A 17,004-nucleotide genomic window follows, 5' to 3' on the forward strand; every position below is an offset into this window, starting at 1 on the left:
TTACGGGAGAGTTATGAGTTAAAACACATCCTGTCGAGATACACAAGATAATTTGTCTAAATATAGAGCGACCTCGATAGATATGTCTGCAGCGAGTACACATTATGTCAATAATATAAAACTCGCTCCAAGCTCTCATTAGCTTAATGAGATTGGCGTTAAGTCTACTTAACCCACTAATGACAAAACTCATACCTCTTCCTATCTTCTTCCTAAATCTTCCCACATTAATTAGTATTTATATATATATACAAGAAGGTACATTGGGTTTATGAGAGTACATAGCATTAAGGTTTTTACATTCTTGTAAAGCCACTAGCAAGCATAACATTTCGGGCAGGTCCTTAATCTAACAGATAATTTTAAGTAGGTAATTTCTGGCAAAATTTATAAAATAATAACAGGTATATTGTAAGAAAATTTGAAAAGATTAGTAGGTACATTAAAGTAAAATTTGAGGGTTATAAACAGGCACATGGTAGCATAGTTTAGGGATTATTTCAAGGTATAATGCAATGAAATATGCGTTTAATATAACAACCGTGATATAAGATGATAGCAATGATTACAATGGTAAAGTCGTATGGCTTAAATTTCATATACATATATATGGCTTAGATACATATATTGAGGAATTGGGTAGCACTAGATACAGTGCTAGTCCCAATCTGCTGCATGTAGACATTTATAAACCACAGACTCTATCACAGATTAAGAAAGTAATTAGAAACAGAACAATTCAAAAGATGTACAGTGACCTCAACACAGCAGTTGCAACATCAGGATCTGCGGGTTGGTACAATAATTCAACCAACTACGAACCACTTAGTTTGATGAAAGGGAGCAGTAGAACAACAGAAGTACACTTACATCGCATCTGGCTTGGATACCCCATGTGCATGGGAAATAGACTTACAGGTTCCGGAAGATGAGAGGAAATGTCAGCACTGTGGAGAAATGCCCGACAGACCACTGTAACATTATCTAACACAGTGCACAGTTACAAACCCATTAAGATTTCAACTTAGATTCAACAGAACGGAAGAAGTTGTTAAGCATTCAACTCTGAGATAAGAGATATGGGGTGACTAAGACAAACGAGTGTCAAAGATTAACCCCAAAAGCTTAGCGGAATTAGTGGTGTGGTGTAGGGAACCATCAGTGTATATAATTTGAGAGAGAGAATGCTCTGTGGACAGAGCATCAATATGGCTTAAGGCGTTGAGCTTTGCCTCAAGACGAAGCTTGGGCTGATCTCTAATTTGCTTCTTGGGTGGAAAGGCAGGGATTAAAACTGTGATGGAGTGCGAAAAGATACGTGAATTTAGAGACAATTCTATAACCAATGTTCCAGCGATGTGTCAATATTTCATTCAAAATGATCTGCTACCAGAAATTTTAGCCAAATATCCCCAGTTTGCTAACTGTAGGTAGTAACTAAGTGATTGTAACCTATCCACCGCTGCCCACTGGATGGGGGGCGGTGTGCAGGACAAACATATAAATTTTGACACTACCTCTCCACATATGTCAGTTGCTTAATTTAGAACCTGTACTTGAGGTCGATCTCGAACCCATTGTTGATGTGATGACTTATATTGAATTTTGTAACTAGCTCATCAAGATTGTAACTTGTTTAGCTAAATGAATTGTGGGGTTCAGTCCCTGAGCCCATTATGTGCCTCTGTAACCCTTTCCACTACCGCCCACAAGATGGGTATGGGGGGCATAATAAATGAACTAAACTAACTAACTGACACAGTTTACATTTGGTCCGGTCTACATCAGCAGATAATGAGAATTCCCAGAGATACTTGTAACCGAGTCTAAGCCGAGCAGTAGTAACATTTAGAAGTCTGCTGATTTTATCGGATGATCCATAGATGTGTGGCTCCTCTTGCGTGATAGTATGATGATAGATGGAATTACTGGTGTCAATTTCACTTTGCCTCAGATCTACAAGATCTTGTTGAAGTACTCGGTGTACTGCTGCTCTCAGATTGCTCATTGACAATCCAAGGTTGGAGCCACTCAACGGCTCCTTTAAAGGCAGATTCTTTTGCTAACTTATCAGTTCTATCATGCATTCGGAGGCCAACATGAGATGGAGACCACATGAAATGGACTGTTACCATCCTTAATAATTTTGTTGTATTTGTGTCTAGCTTCGGACACGAGCATGTTACAGTTATGTCTTAAAGAGTTGAGAGCATTTAAGGATGATAAGGAGTCACTTACAATTAATGTATCAAGTTTTGAGACTTGTACACATTTCAGTGCAAGGATCAAGGCAAATAGTTCAGTCTGAAGAGTAGAGGCCCAGTTGTTTATACGGACTCCCCACTCAAAGTATAGGCCATCGCCCATTGTCAGGACAACTGCACTTCCAGCTGCACCCGTGGTGCGGTGTAGGGAACCATCAGTGTATATAAAGCCGCGTACTATAGTGGCTTTACAAGATTGTAAATCGTCGTCGCCCCTAAATCAACACAATCAAGATTGTAAATACCATGCTATTTATTCTCAGAAACCCCAATGTATCTTCTTGTATATAAATAAATAAATAAATAAATAAATAAATAAATAAATAAATAAATAAATAAATTTGGAATGAAAAGACAATTGTTATGAAGTTGTTTATATATAGCGTGAGAGGAGGAGCAGCCTTGTGGAGCAGCAGCCTCCCCCACCACACGGTCAGTCTCCTCTCTACTCCTCTCATAAACACCTCTCACCACTGTAATCACACTCGAATTTCACTCATCACAATACTTTTGTAATACACTTGAAAGCACAAGTTAAATGGTAGTAGAGATAAGTGGAAACGAGGCCCTTTGTAGCGTTATTGACGTGAACGTTCTAAACGTTGGGTGTTGTCTTGGTGTGTAATAGTGGTGGGCAGCAACGTATGTATTTTATACCTGATACAGTATCTTTCAATTACACCAGGTTACAGCAAGTAGTGTAAGTAAATATTCATAGATTATAGCAGTTGGCTGGGCGAGTTTGAGGAGAAAATTAAGTGTTCTGGGGGGCCCCCAGCAGGTTGCCAGGCAACGGTATAGCATTTCCGCTCCTCCACCACAAGGAGCGTCTGTATATATGTAATTTAGCTCATATGGTGGTGGTCCCAGGGTCGAGCTACTGACCCTGCCCAGGATACAACCCCACAAGAGTTGACTAACTCCCCGGGTACTTATTGACTGCTAGGTGAAGAGAGGCATTAGGTGTAAGGAAATGTGCCCCACCATTTCTGTCTTGGCCGGTTAGCCAAGAATGAACGCAACTGGACTACTGTCGGTATCGCTATATCAACTGTTGCAGTTATTTCATGCTGTGCTGGGCTTACTTGACTAGTTAGGTAATATTAAGTTCAGGTTAGGACAGGCTGTGTTGGATATAACTCACTTTGTACCTAAGATGCTTTACTAAAGCATTTTGAAACCAAACCAAGCCTATCCTAGCCTAGCCATACAATTACAGTATGCAGCTTTATAAATATAAAAAAATTGAAGGGTCCCGGTACTGCAGTCGGGGTCGCTCTTGACTCACAATCGAGAATTTAGGGTTCGAATCCCGGGGGAAGAGGACAGGTTGACTAGTTTAGCAGTTACCAGGGAGGATGTTATTAAACAAATAGTGAAACTCGAGCCAAACAAATCCCCAGGGCTGGACAAGGTTTTTTGCCAGGGTGCTTTAAAGAATGGAAAGAGGAGCTTTGCGAGCCATTGTCTACCAGGTAAATTTGGCTCCTCTAGTCTTTCCATTAAAAGGAACTTTTACTGCAAGACTTGCATTGGTGTACTTGGCCAGGGTGTCAGTTCTATGCTGAATTGCATGTACAGTATGTTGAAACACCTGTTTAATGAATGTCCACAACACAACTACAACTTCAATTTTTCTCAGACTGAAACTGAGAAAATTGAAGCCATTTGAATTTGCTGATCATTGGCCAAGGCAGAAGCGGTACTACCCACTATAGACAGGGATTACAAAGTTTTGCATCATAAAACCCTGTCTTGCAAAGCAGCTGCAGCCATATAGGCAGCCGAGTTAGCAGGCTTACCCAAAATCCAAAACGCCAGCACCAAAAAATGGCACACACTCACAGGTGACATAACCTCTGAGCCCAGCAGACCCCCTGAACCCAAATTGTTAACCTGGCAGGCAGTCAGATTGCAGGGAAAGCAGCTCAGCAAAGCACCGAACCATTACCTTGATCAAACTGAGAGAAAGAGCAAGATAACCCAAACATACACTTTGCTAAATTGCAAAGCCTTAACATACATAAGTATGAACAGCTTTATCTAGTAGGCTTTTGGTCTGGTCAGTACAGCCTAGGTACTGTATTTTTTTATTTTTTGTTATTTATATATACAATAGTTCTTACATTCTTGTGCAGCCATTAGCACACATAGCATTTTGGGAAAGTCCTTAATCCTATGTTCCCCGGAATACGACCCGCCAAATCGTTTAACCACCAGGTACCCATTTTACTGTTGGGTGAACAGAGGCTACAGTTAAGGATTGATCCCTAGTAAATCCTACTCGGCCAGGATACGAACTTAGGACAAAGTGCTTGTTAAATGCCAGGCGAGTGTCTTACCACTACACCATGGGGGACTGCTGTATTCTAATCTGTTGTAAAACTGCACTACTGTATTTCAGGAAATTAGGGACGATACAAGAGTTGTCACTGACACTCAAAGGGTAGAAAGCAGAAGTATTAAAAGTTACAGGTTATTAACAAAACTATATACAGTACTGTACTGTATATACATACAGTACAAAATGTCCATGAGATAGTGTGATATAGTAATTACCAGAATTTAACTGGGATATCTATACTTGGCAGGTGACTGCAGGTAATGACTTCCCAACAGTGAGCATTCCAACTGTAAACCATGTGAGCAAGAGGTAAAACATACTCCAACACTACATTTATGAGTGCCTTGTTATCAATGACTTCAGACCAAATAGTACGAGATACTTTGAGCTCTGTAACTACTTCAAACGCTCATGAATATTGGAAGACATTCTTGTGTTCGACCCAGAGTTTGCTAGTAAGCTAGTAGACTACACTCACAGTAGAGCGATGGTCTCGCTTCATGCAGGTCAACATTCAATCTCCGACCGTAAAAGTGGTTGAGTTCCATTCCTTCTCCCTGTTCCATCCCTAATCATTATCCTGACCCCCTTCCCAGTGCTATATACTGTAGTTGTAATGGCTTGGTGCTTTCCCCTGATCATTCCCCCTCCTTCCCTCCTGATTCCACGTACTGTACGACTTACCATCCTGTGGTATTACAATATTAGATGAATTCATAGGTAGATTTTGATGTATACTCTGTAATCCTTCATATAGAATAGGGTAGCAGCACAGTGCTGTGTACCTAACCTTATTAATAAAAAATAACATACAGTACACAGGAAAATAGCCAGCATGATAGGCAGGTCTATAACGTGCTCAGGTACACAATGTTTTTTTTGTATAGACTGACTTTACCTCTCATCAACAGGCCTTGAAAGGGAGAGCAAGTCACATGAACTGACTGGGATCTATGTAGGTGATTTGATAGGAGTTAGCTAATACAGGAGGTATCCTGTAACCCTTCAGAGCTGGTGTCTGGTAGGTAAACATAAGTTACCAGAGGGAAGGTTACCCTGGCTGCTGCTGGACTGAAAGTGAAATGCTCAGGCATGTACAGTATGGAAAGCATAAACACACACGTGAAGCATAAACAAAAACAAACAAATCAGTTTCCTCTGATAGAACTGATGTGCAAGGGGCAAGCCACCACAACTTTGCTGAAGTGAGAAGCTGGTGATGAACCCTGCAGAGACCAATAGGTGTTGAGCCGGTGCCACCAGAGGGAAGAGGGATTGGGAAGGCTGACTGAGACCTGAGTCTGACCTGAGCTGCCCTCTAGTGGCAACAAGGTGCATCACAGTCATGATATTTACCTTGCAGTAACAATCGTTTGCCTGTTTACTTTTGGGTGCCTAGTTTCCTTCACGCAGTCACTTATTAGTTGTCCTTATGCTTTCTGGTGGGGTTTTCACCCCAGTTTTTATACAGTAGTTTATTTATGATCTGTTTCCTTTGTCTCATAGATTGAGCCAAATTCTGGTTCTTGTTCCTGGTAGGTAATGGATGGATGGGCCTCACAGACCGACAGTTGCTATATAAATAGACAGTTGCTATATAAATGGACAGTTGCTATATAAATGGACAGTTGCTATATAAATGGACAGTTGCTATATAAATGGACAGTTGCTATATGAATAACCATGTTTATTTTTAGGTTACACCAGCCTGTACTCATTACACCAGCCTCTGGTCATTATACTTCCTATATTTATTATTGTACCCTCTAATCATTATATATCCAGTACTCATTCCACAACTATTCTTAGATATGCTGGCACGGGGGATGCCTTTATAGGTTCCTCTCATGTGATAGAAATGTATAAAATTATACTGTATAGCTTATAATTTCATACAAGCACAATAACATGTATATATATGTATTCTAAATGTGATAATTTCAATGTTTTAATTTTATGAATGCTAATACTGTACTTTTATGTTTGTACTGTACATACATACATACATACATACATACTTACATACATACATACATACATACATACATACATACATACATACATATACAAAATCACACACACACACACACACACACACACACACACACACACACACACACACACACACACACACACACACACACACACACACACACACACACATACACACACACACATACACACCAGTTGATTGACGGTTGAGAGGCGGGACCAAAGAGCCAGAGCTCAACCCCCGCAAGCACAATTAGGTGAGTACAATTAGGTGAGTACACACATACACACACATACACATACACATATATACATACACACTGTATATGCCATCTAGCCACTCATATTTGATACTTCACCATGTAAATGGTGAATCACCATGTAATTTCACCATTCACCTTTCAGTAAAGCTGATGGTATTATATGTATGATTTAGTATTTGATGTTTATTTGGTAACAGACTAAAAAATGGAACAAGTCATCTAAGCTTGACTGTGAAGTGGAACAAGTTACTGAGGCTTAACTGAGAAATTGAGCAAGTTATCCAAATTGACTGGGTACTAGAGCAAGATATCCAAGCTTGCTGAGAAATGGAAGCAAGTTATCCAAGATTGACAGAGAAATGGAACAAGTTATCCAAGATTGATAGAGAAGTGGAGCAAGTTATCTAAAAGTTTAACTGAAAAGTGGAGTAGGTCATCCCAAGAACATGGGCAAGTTGAAGGTGGAGTCATTCATCTTGATATATCAAAAAGGGTATATTGATGTACTGGTATTGTAGGAAAATCATTTGAGCACCTAACACACTATTATATCATGATATAACACAGTGGAATGACGTTCACGTTAGTCGGTACCATTGGGTCTGGCTAGTTACTGGCTGGGTGACCTTGTAAACAGCCATGCCCTTTGATAGGGGAATGTTAATAAGCCAATCAAGCTTCTTGTCCCCAATAATGGTATACCATACCATATATATGTGACGTGTAACTTTTCAGCTTGTGTTTTGAAATTGTACAATGCAGCACTGTACATATTTTTTAACACTTAAAATAAGCTAGTGCACACTGCAAGTTTATTTAATTTGCACAATTTTTCACAATATAATTTCATAAGAAATTATATCACTCTTTTTGGTTATACTGTATAGGAGATGATACTGTATCTCATGTTTTATTTCTTAATTAATAATATTAAATTACATTTTCAAGTGGTATTTGTGAACATGAATGGCTTCTATTGAATTGGCTTCTATTTTTTGAGATGCATTTGTGGTGTTAGGTTTATAGAGTAAGGAATTAAAATTTTGTGGAAATATGTGCAGAACAAGATTATATTACATTAAATCATAAAATTGATGAGAGTTTATTAACACTTTCGTGTTCCCGGTGTTCGCACCCCCAGCCTACCCCAAGGTGGGCCATGCATTTTGCATGAGCGGGTGGCCACACTAAAATGTGTGTACTCTTTTCAGTTTTCTCACCTCAGTTTTTGTTGTATGTCATTCATTTTGGTATGAAATTGTTCGCAATAAAATTCCCTACATGGGCACATGCATATAAGGTCCAAAAGCCTGAAGTGTCATCCCACACCAAACCCAAAAATTGGGTTTATAATGAGCAAATTTTATTCCAAAAGTGCATCCCAGAGAAAAAGTATGGAAACCAATGAACATTAGGTAGGAGGTAGAGAGGGCAGGAGGAAGGGAAGGGAAGGGAAAGGAAAGGAAAGGAAAGGAAAGGAAAGGAAAGGAAAGGAAAGGAAAGGAAGGAAGAACAAGAAGAGGAGAAAGGGAGGAGAATATGTGCAAGAGGAGAACAGTGATAAATTGGTGGAAAGACGGTCAAGACAGACAGTCACAATAACATGGCTGAAGATATGACGACCAAACCACACATCAGGAAATGAAAAACGATAATGTTTTGATCCATCCTGGACCATTATCAAGTCCAGGACTGACCAAAACATTCTTTCTACATTTTCTGATGTGCAGTTTAGTCATAAGATGGTCAAGGGTTTAGGTAGCTTTATAGAAGCTTTAGTATTTATTTGTAGATGAGCTGAATTGAGGAGGAGGTAACACCTTCATTGATCACCCTAGTGTCATTATATCACATCTAGCATTAAAGTGTATTTATCCATGTGTCTCCTTTTCTGACTTGTAAGTATATTGCACTGTATGGTGGCACCTCGACTTACAATTGCCCCGACGTACGATAATTTCGAGTTACGATATAAATTTGATCGGAAAATGCGACTTGACTTACGATAGTGTCATCGACTAAGGATATTTGTTGATACACATTTGGATCGACTGAGCGCATGGTTCCCGGTGGCGCCTCACTTTACTAGAGCCGCCCGCTTAGTGACGATCACGCTTATAAGAAATTCTATTTTTTTGGTGATTTTTAGCTTTTTGAACATAAAACTGATTCTTGGGACACATGGCATGATATATAATAAAGTCAGTGGTAAGGTTCAACATACTGAAAACACATGTAAGGATGACCATAGAGCAAAAATAAGAGATGAGTCGTAAATATGAAGATGGTATGCGGGTTGCTGAACTAGTTAGGCAGTACAACAAATCTCAGTCAACGATATCCACCATACTTGCTAAGAAAAAGGACATTATGAGTGCTAAAGTGGCAAAAGGCATATCAATAATCACGAAACATAGAACACAAACACTTGAGGATGTTGAACAATTATTATTAATTTGGATACACAGCAAGGAGTTAGCGGGTGATACCGTTTCAGAGGCCATCATTTGTGAAAGAGCAAGGAAACTTGCATGAAGATCTTTTAATGAAAACCCCTGGAACGAGTGATGTAAATGTGAAAGAGTTTAAGGCGAGCAGGGGATGGTTTGAGAAAGTTAGAAGAAGTGGCATTCATAGTGTTGTGAGTGTTGTGTGTTGAGAGCTGGTGGAGGAACACAGCGAAGAGCTGACCCTCGAAGAATTTCAAAAGGAGCAGCAACAAGAGACAGCTGAGGAAATGTCTTCAGGGGAGGAGGAGACAGTACAGAATGTCCCTTCCACATTAATTAAGAAAATGTGTGCGGCATGGGAAGAATTGCAAACTTTTGCTGAAACGACTCACCCAAATCACTGTGCAGTAGGCCATTGCCTTAACCTTTTTAATAACACTAAGATGCCTCACTACACAAAAATCTGTGGAAAGGTTTTTAGTGAGACAAACTAGCAGCGAATCACAACCAGATCTTAGTTGTATGCAGGCAAAACGTAGGAGAGAGTGTACCCCAGAGAAGTCATCACTGCCTGATGTGATAATGGAAGGGGGACTCCCCTTCCAAACAGTAACACCTCTCCTCCTCCCGCCTCCTCACCATCTTCCATATGCCATCAAGAATCCTCAATAAAGGTAAGATAAACATATGTATTGTATTGTAGTTAGAGAAAAAAATTGTATTCAGTATGAAATGTATTTTTAAGTTAATATATTTTGGGGTGTGGAACAGATTAATTCAATTCCCTTTATTTCTTATGGGGAAAATTGTTTCGACTTACGATACGTCTCTGGGAACGGATTACCATCGTAAATCAAGGCCCCACTGTACTGTGTTTGGTGGCAAAATTTATTGTGTGCTGTATGTTTTTTTCTACCAAACTGTGAAAATCTATATAATTTCATAGGATTTTTACAAAATATTTTTTTTTCAGATGACATGGAGCTTGCTGAGAACTACTACTGAGCAATTCCTTCATTAGTCTTGAGGCTAAGCATACATCATCCGTTCAAGTCGTATGTGAATCTTACAAACTTTCCTGGGAGATCCTGAGAGCCAAGGATGAATCCCATACTATTGAAGTACTAGAAGATCGTTTCTACGTTTTGGAAGATCCTGAGAGCCAAGGATAAATTCCAAATACTTCTAGTATTAGAATTTTTGTTTTTTTCATTGTCGAAAAGAACTAATGCACATTATTGTTTAGAGTGGCAATGTTGCTATTTCAGAAAGAACCTGAGTGCAAATGGTCAATCCTCTTGCATTCTAGACTGACTTGGTAATCTCTCAACCCTGCTGTGAGATATTCTTATTGTTTGGATAACATTGTAATAGAGACTGGTAAGTTACAATGCCTATGGAGTTATTGTAAAGTTAATATTGTCTGTAATGTTGCATGGGTATTTATAAAATATATGCTTAAGTTTCTATTCTACTTTTTATTCATGCTAATAATATTATAACAAGAAGTAATATATATATATATACTGTTAAAAATGGAGTCTGATACCTTAGACATGATGCACAGGACGGTGCCAGAGAGCTTGCAGAATGAGGTATCATGTGTAATTGAATCTGCCAGAGTGAAAGAAGAAGAAAAACTTAAACAAGAGAGCTCTAGATTTGCTAGACAAGACAAATGTTATGGAAATCATGTGGGCCAGAATCAGAATCATGAGAGTGATCGTTTGTTGGAATCCAAACATCAAGCAGAAAAGACTGCCATGCGCATTGCTATTGCTGTATTAATTACCCAAGTATGGTCACCAAAGATGCGTAAGCATGTAGAGAATTTGATACTGAACAAAGCCATACAAGAAAATTACCTGGAGAGTAAACTTAAGAAATTTGTGTGCATCCTTGATGATAAAGATGGAATTTAAGGAGAATGACTGGGTAATTGAAGACCAAGATGATATCATCATCGATATGATTTGGAACAGATTTAATATGAAAGAACATTTTCATCATGTAAGAACTCATCGTTTATGGGTTCAGCGCAGTTATGACAAACTAAAAGATTACATGCCTGCACTTTGTCTGGAAATTATTGAGCGGCACGATCTTACTAAGTTTGCCTTCAGTCAAGCATGTTGGTTACACACTTAAATTTGTACACAACACTTACCATGATATTTGGAGGTCAGCTTGTGACTTTCATCTACACAATGAACCTCATCATCCTCAAACTTGGTCAAAAATATATACACCTGAAGAAAAATACCAGAAACTGGAGCTTTGGATTAGATGTACAGATGAGATCCAAAATGGATTTGCATATGGGATAAATCTGACACCTAATGACTTAATTTCTGAAAACTTTCCAGAAGTTTTCTTACTCGAGAGCTTTTTGGATATGGTAGCTATTGAATGGGAGAGAAAGAAAGGACAACGACTAGATATTACCACCACAGACCTTGTATACATGGAGGACCGGTTTCTGAGGAGATATACCATGTCGCAACATTTTATCATAAATGAATTAATAAATAAAGTAAAGGGCTTAGATGATTCATGGAAAGATGTAAAGTTGACGGAAAGAGAACAAAATCTTCTGTCCTTAGTATGCGAACAAGACAAACCATGTTTTGTGTCTAAATTAGTGTCCCAGAAAAAGATTGAATTGGCTCGATTACTACAGCATGCAAGAGCATCAGGAAACAGCTTTACAGGTGGTGGTGATTCTGATCAAGAAAAAGTTGATGACGAAATTCAGAAGCGAGCAAATGATCAGGCATATTTCATTATGGTAGCAACAGTAGTTATGGAATTTTGGAACAACAAATTCAGAAAAAATGTTGAAGAACTTATTCTTCAAAAAGCCATTGAAGAACAGTTCATTAAAGAGAGTCATTTGCAGTGGATATTTGTAATTGAAAATAGGGAAAAGCCTATGGAAGAGGAAAGTGGAGAAGAAATGGAAAACATTCCAGTGGTTGAAGTCGATCTTGTTAAAATGATTTGGGAGGAGTTTAATGTTCGAGAACATTTTTCCCAGATGAAAGATCATCGCAACTGGGTCATGCAGAGTTACCACCGGCTTTCAAAGTATATGCCTGAAGTGCCCAAAGAAGTAATAGAACGTCATGACCTATCCAAATTTGCATTCTCTCAAGCAATTGGCTATACTCTCAAGTGGGTTCATAATATCCAAAATCCTATTTGGAAAAAAGCTTGTGAATTTCACCTCCATGGAGAACCACACCACCCTGAAATGTGGTCTCATGTTCATTATCCTGGGTACAAAAAATCATGTCTTGAATCTTGGCTTTGTCTTCAAGGTGGAGGCTCCAGGTATGGTGTAGATGTGTCTTCACTCAATTTAAAATCAGAAAATATGGCAAAAGTGTTCCTGCTTGAGAGTTTTTTGGATATGGTAGGCATAGAATGGGAGAGAAAGAAGGAGGGTCGACTAGACTTGACGAACACACAACTCATTCAGATGGAAAATAAGTATCTGTTTCGATATTGTAAGAGTGATAGAGAAATAATGATGAAGCTTATGACGGTGATACGTGAAGATGACAGAAAGTTTCAGTGATTCAATGCTTGGAAACTCATAGGAGTGTTGTGCATTACTCAAGAAGTTAGATGATGATTACTTTGTTATTTGACACTTGCTTTTTTCTTAATTTTAAGAGATTTCATGTTCAAAACAATTTATTTGTTAATTTCAAATGAGTTGCATATACTGGTCATATATATATATGTATATAGTATATATATTATATATAGTATATATTATATATATAGTATATATTATATATATATTATACTATATACTATATATATATAGATATATATTTATATATATATATTATATATATATATATATATTATATATATATATATATTATATATATATATATATATATATATATATATATATATATATATATATATATATATATATATATATATATATATATATGAATGAATGACAGTGTTAGACCACGGAGGAAGAATTGAAATAGGAATTTCCTTAAGTACTTTCGTATTTAATAATACATCTTCAGATCCTTCTGAAGATGTATTTACACACACACACACACACACACACACACACACACACACACACACACACACACACACACACACACACACACACACACACACACAAACACATACACGTGCACGCACACATGTGCACACGCGCACATACACGCACAGTGGTACCTCAGCTTACGAATTTAATCCGTTTCCAGAGACTGTTCATAAGCCGAAAACTTGTAAACTGAAGCCAATTTTCTCATAAAAAATAATGTAAATTGAATTAATCTGTTCCACACACCTAAAAAATTAACTTCAAAGTAAATTCTATACCTAATTCACCCAAATCTTCAGTACTAAAATATTTACAAGTTATTGCTTACTTTTATTGATGACTCTTGTTGGCGTATGGAAGACGGTGAGGAGGGGGAGAGGAGGAGAGGTGTTAGTGTTTGGAAGGGGAGTCCCCCTCCATTATAACATCAGGCACTGATGACTTCTCTGGGGGTACATTCTCTAGCACATTTTGCCTGCATACCACTAGGACCTGCTTGTGGCTCACTGCATGATTTTCTTACCAAAAATCTCGCCATAGAGGATTGCTTTTCCCTTCGTTGTAACACTTTTCTGTAGTGAGGCATCAGTGTCATTAAAAAGGTTAATGCATTAACCTTTTACAGCTATGGCTACAGCTTGCTCTGGTTGAGTCATTTCAACAAAAGTTTGCATTTCTTCCCACAGTCTACACCACTTCTTAATTGTTGAGGAAAGGACATTCTGTACTGCTTCCCCCTCCCCTGAAGACATTTCCTCAGCTACCTCTTGTTACTGCTCTTTGTGAAGGGCTAGAAGTTGTTCGGTGGTCAGTTCTTTGCTGTGTTCCTCCACCAACTCCTCCATATCAGCACAATCCAACTCCAAGCCCAATTTCTGGCTCAAGAGTAACAATTTCCTCAACAATAGGCACATCAGGTTCAGTTTCAAACCCCTCAAAGTCTAGTTCTGAAACACATTCAGACCACAATTTAAGGATTGAACCTTACCACTGGCTTTCTTGGGACCCATGGCAAGATATACAGTATAATAATAACTTTCATGTTCATATACAAAAAATATGAAAAACACTGACATTCTTTACAAAGAATTTAGGCGCGATTGTCACTAGACGGGAGGAACTGGTAAACTGAGGTGTGGTTGCTGTACCACCACGTGCTAGGTCGGCCATACGCGTATCAACAAACTTCGTTTTCTTCCCGAGGCATAGTTCATGACCTGATTCGGATTTTACGAAGAAATCAGGCTCATAACCCGAAAAGTTCGTAAAGAGGGACATTCGTAAGCCGAGGTGTCACTGTGTGTGTGTGTGTGTGTGTGTGTATATATATATACAGGTATATATATATATATATATATATATATATATATATATATATATATATATATATATATATATATATATATATATATATATATATATATATATATATATATATATATATATATATAATATTCTAAATATATGTTAGTGTGTTATGTATGTAATATAGACTAGTGGCAGGTAGATACATGTAACATACCTGTTTCCAATCTATTTACTTTGGAATAGTAAACCCCATTAGCAAAGGACTATGCAAGTATCATCAGAAATATCAGCAAAGGCTGTATGTTGCTCCAATGAAGGGTCTCATGATATGCAAGTTATCTTTTGTTGTGGGTTACTTCAGTAATAAGTTTAGAGCCAGCAAGCTTTTCTTAATGGTGGTTGAGGAAGGAGGGTTGTAAACTGGTCAAGATGAGGTAGAGTATCTCGCTGCTTGCATTAGTAGCCTGATGTATACTGGTGTGTTAAATGATATGTCATGACATGTATATGATATGATATATATATCATATCATATACATATACATACATATATATATATATATATATATATATATATATATATATATATATATATATATATATATATATATATATATATATATATATATATATATATATATATTACTGAAAACTCACACCCCAGAAGTGACTCGAACCCATACTGTCAGGAGCAATGCAACTGGTATGTACAGGAGTTGCGTTGCTCCCAGCAGTATGGGTTCGAGTCACTTCTGGGGTGTGAGTTTTCAGTTGCATATAGTCCTGGGGGACCATTCAGGCTTGTTCGCATATATAATATATATATACAGTAATGGCCATCTATGGCCCAGCAGCCAGCCTATATGTAATGCTTGCACATATGTATCAGAGCATTAGATGCTTTTTCACTTCCTGTGCGATCTTGAGCCTAATTTTGGACCATTCCTCACTCCTGTGTGGATGTATAGAAGGTCTTCATCATCTATTTGTGTGAAACAAATTCCCAGCTGACTGTGCCATCCTACCCCGTATACACTCCCACCTCACTCCATCCACCCCTCTTATGCAATGTACCACGTCTCCCTCCTTCTGTACTTGCTTCCTGTGCTTGCACCACCACCACTTGCACAAACGTCATTTACTCTCTGAACAGTGGTTTTATTTCCCACCTTTATCCCCATATTGTGAAAGTATAGACATTTGTCCAGGATCCTTGTATTGTCTTAAGTCGTGATGAGCATTCAGGTTTGCCACCCAGGAGTGACAGTCAGTGGAGAGGGCCTATATTGAGTAAGAAAAGCTTAATGTTAATAAATTTTCATTCTGATGATTACTCACTAGCATCTTTAAAAGCATGGATATGGATAAACCTTTATAGTGATAAACATAAGATATGTGATTGGATTATAGTTAGGAAACTTACCATAAACATACAATATAACTGTTTAGGTTTAGTGTCCTATTATTTTATTTATCTAAAAATAGAGAGAATTGTTGATCTCAAGAGTTGACTACAACGATTTTTGCTAATTTTGATGTGATGGAACGCATGTAATATGTGACATCAGAGTATAATGTTTTCCTACATATTTCTGTTGATTAATTATAAATATTGAACATGTGTTCCCTTTTGTACTTGTACTGAAATAAAAATGAATAAATAATGATAGAAAAGGTCTATAATATAAGCCAATGGACAAATGTATAACAGATAACCTCGAGCTCCTCTTAAGTGTGACTGTAATCTTTCATCTGTTTGAGCTCTTAACTGTGACTATACTGTATGCCCTTGCCTGACAGTGCTTCTCTTAAGTGTGACTGTATTCCCCCTCAACTGACTATGCTTCTTAAGTGTGACTGTATTCCCCTCAACTGACTATGCTTCTCACAAGTGTGACTGTATTCCCCTCAACTGACTATGCTTCTCACAAGTGTGACTGTATTCCCCTCAACTGACTATGCTTCTCACAAGTGTGACTGTATTCCCCTCAACTGACTATGCTTCTCACAAGTGTGACTGTATTCCCCTCAACTGACTATGCTTCTCACAAGTGTGACTATTCCCCTCAACTGACTATGCTTCTCACAAGTGTGACTGTATTCCCCTCAACTGACTATGCTTCTCACAAGTGTGACTATTTTCCCTCATCTGTCAATGTTTCTTGCAAGTGTGACTGTATTCCTTCAACTAACTCTGCTTCTCTCAAGTGTGAATGTATTAGACAGAGCTTCTCTTAACTGCAACAATTTCCTCACCTGACGGTGAGTATTCAGCCTATCCTCTCGAACATTCACAATG

General features: G+C 38.1%; 1 non-coding gene across 1 annotated transcript; it reads left to right on the forward strand.

Annotated features, from left to right (window-relative positions):
* Positions 1 to 2,643: 2,643 nt before the first annotated feature.
* LOC123763137 (uncharacterized) lies at positions 2,644 to 13,062 on the forward strand. The gene is made up of 2 exons (XR_011222448.1): positions 2,644 to 2,696; positions 10,287 to 13,062. It is a non-coding gene; the product is annotated as an uncharacterized protein (transcript).
* The last annotated feature ends 3,942 nt before the right edge of the window (positions 13,063 to 17,004 follow it).

Source organism: Procambarus clarkii, chromosome 49, assembly GCF_040958095.1.
Source record: "Procambarus clarkii isolate CNS0578487 chromosome 49, FALCON_Pclarkii_2.0, whole genome shotgun sequence".
In the NCBI taxonomy this organism is placed as follows: domain Eukaryota; kingdom Metazoa; phylum Arthropoda; class Malacostraca; order Decapoda; family Cambaridae; genus Procambarus; species Procambarus clarkii.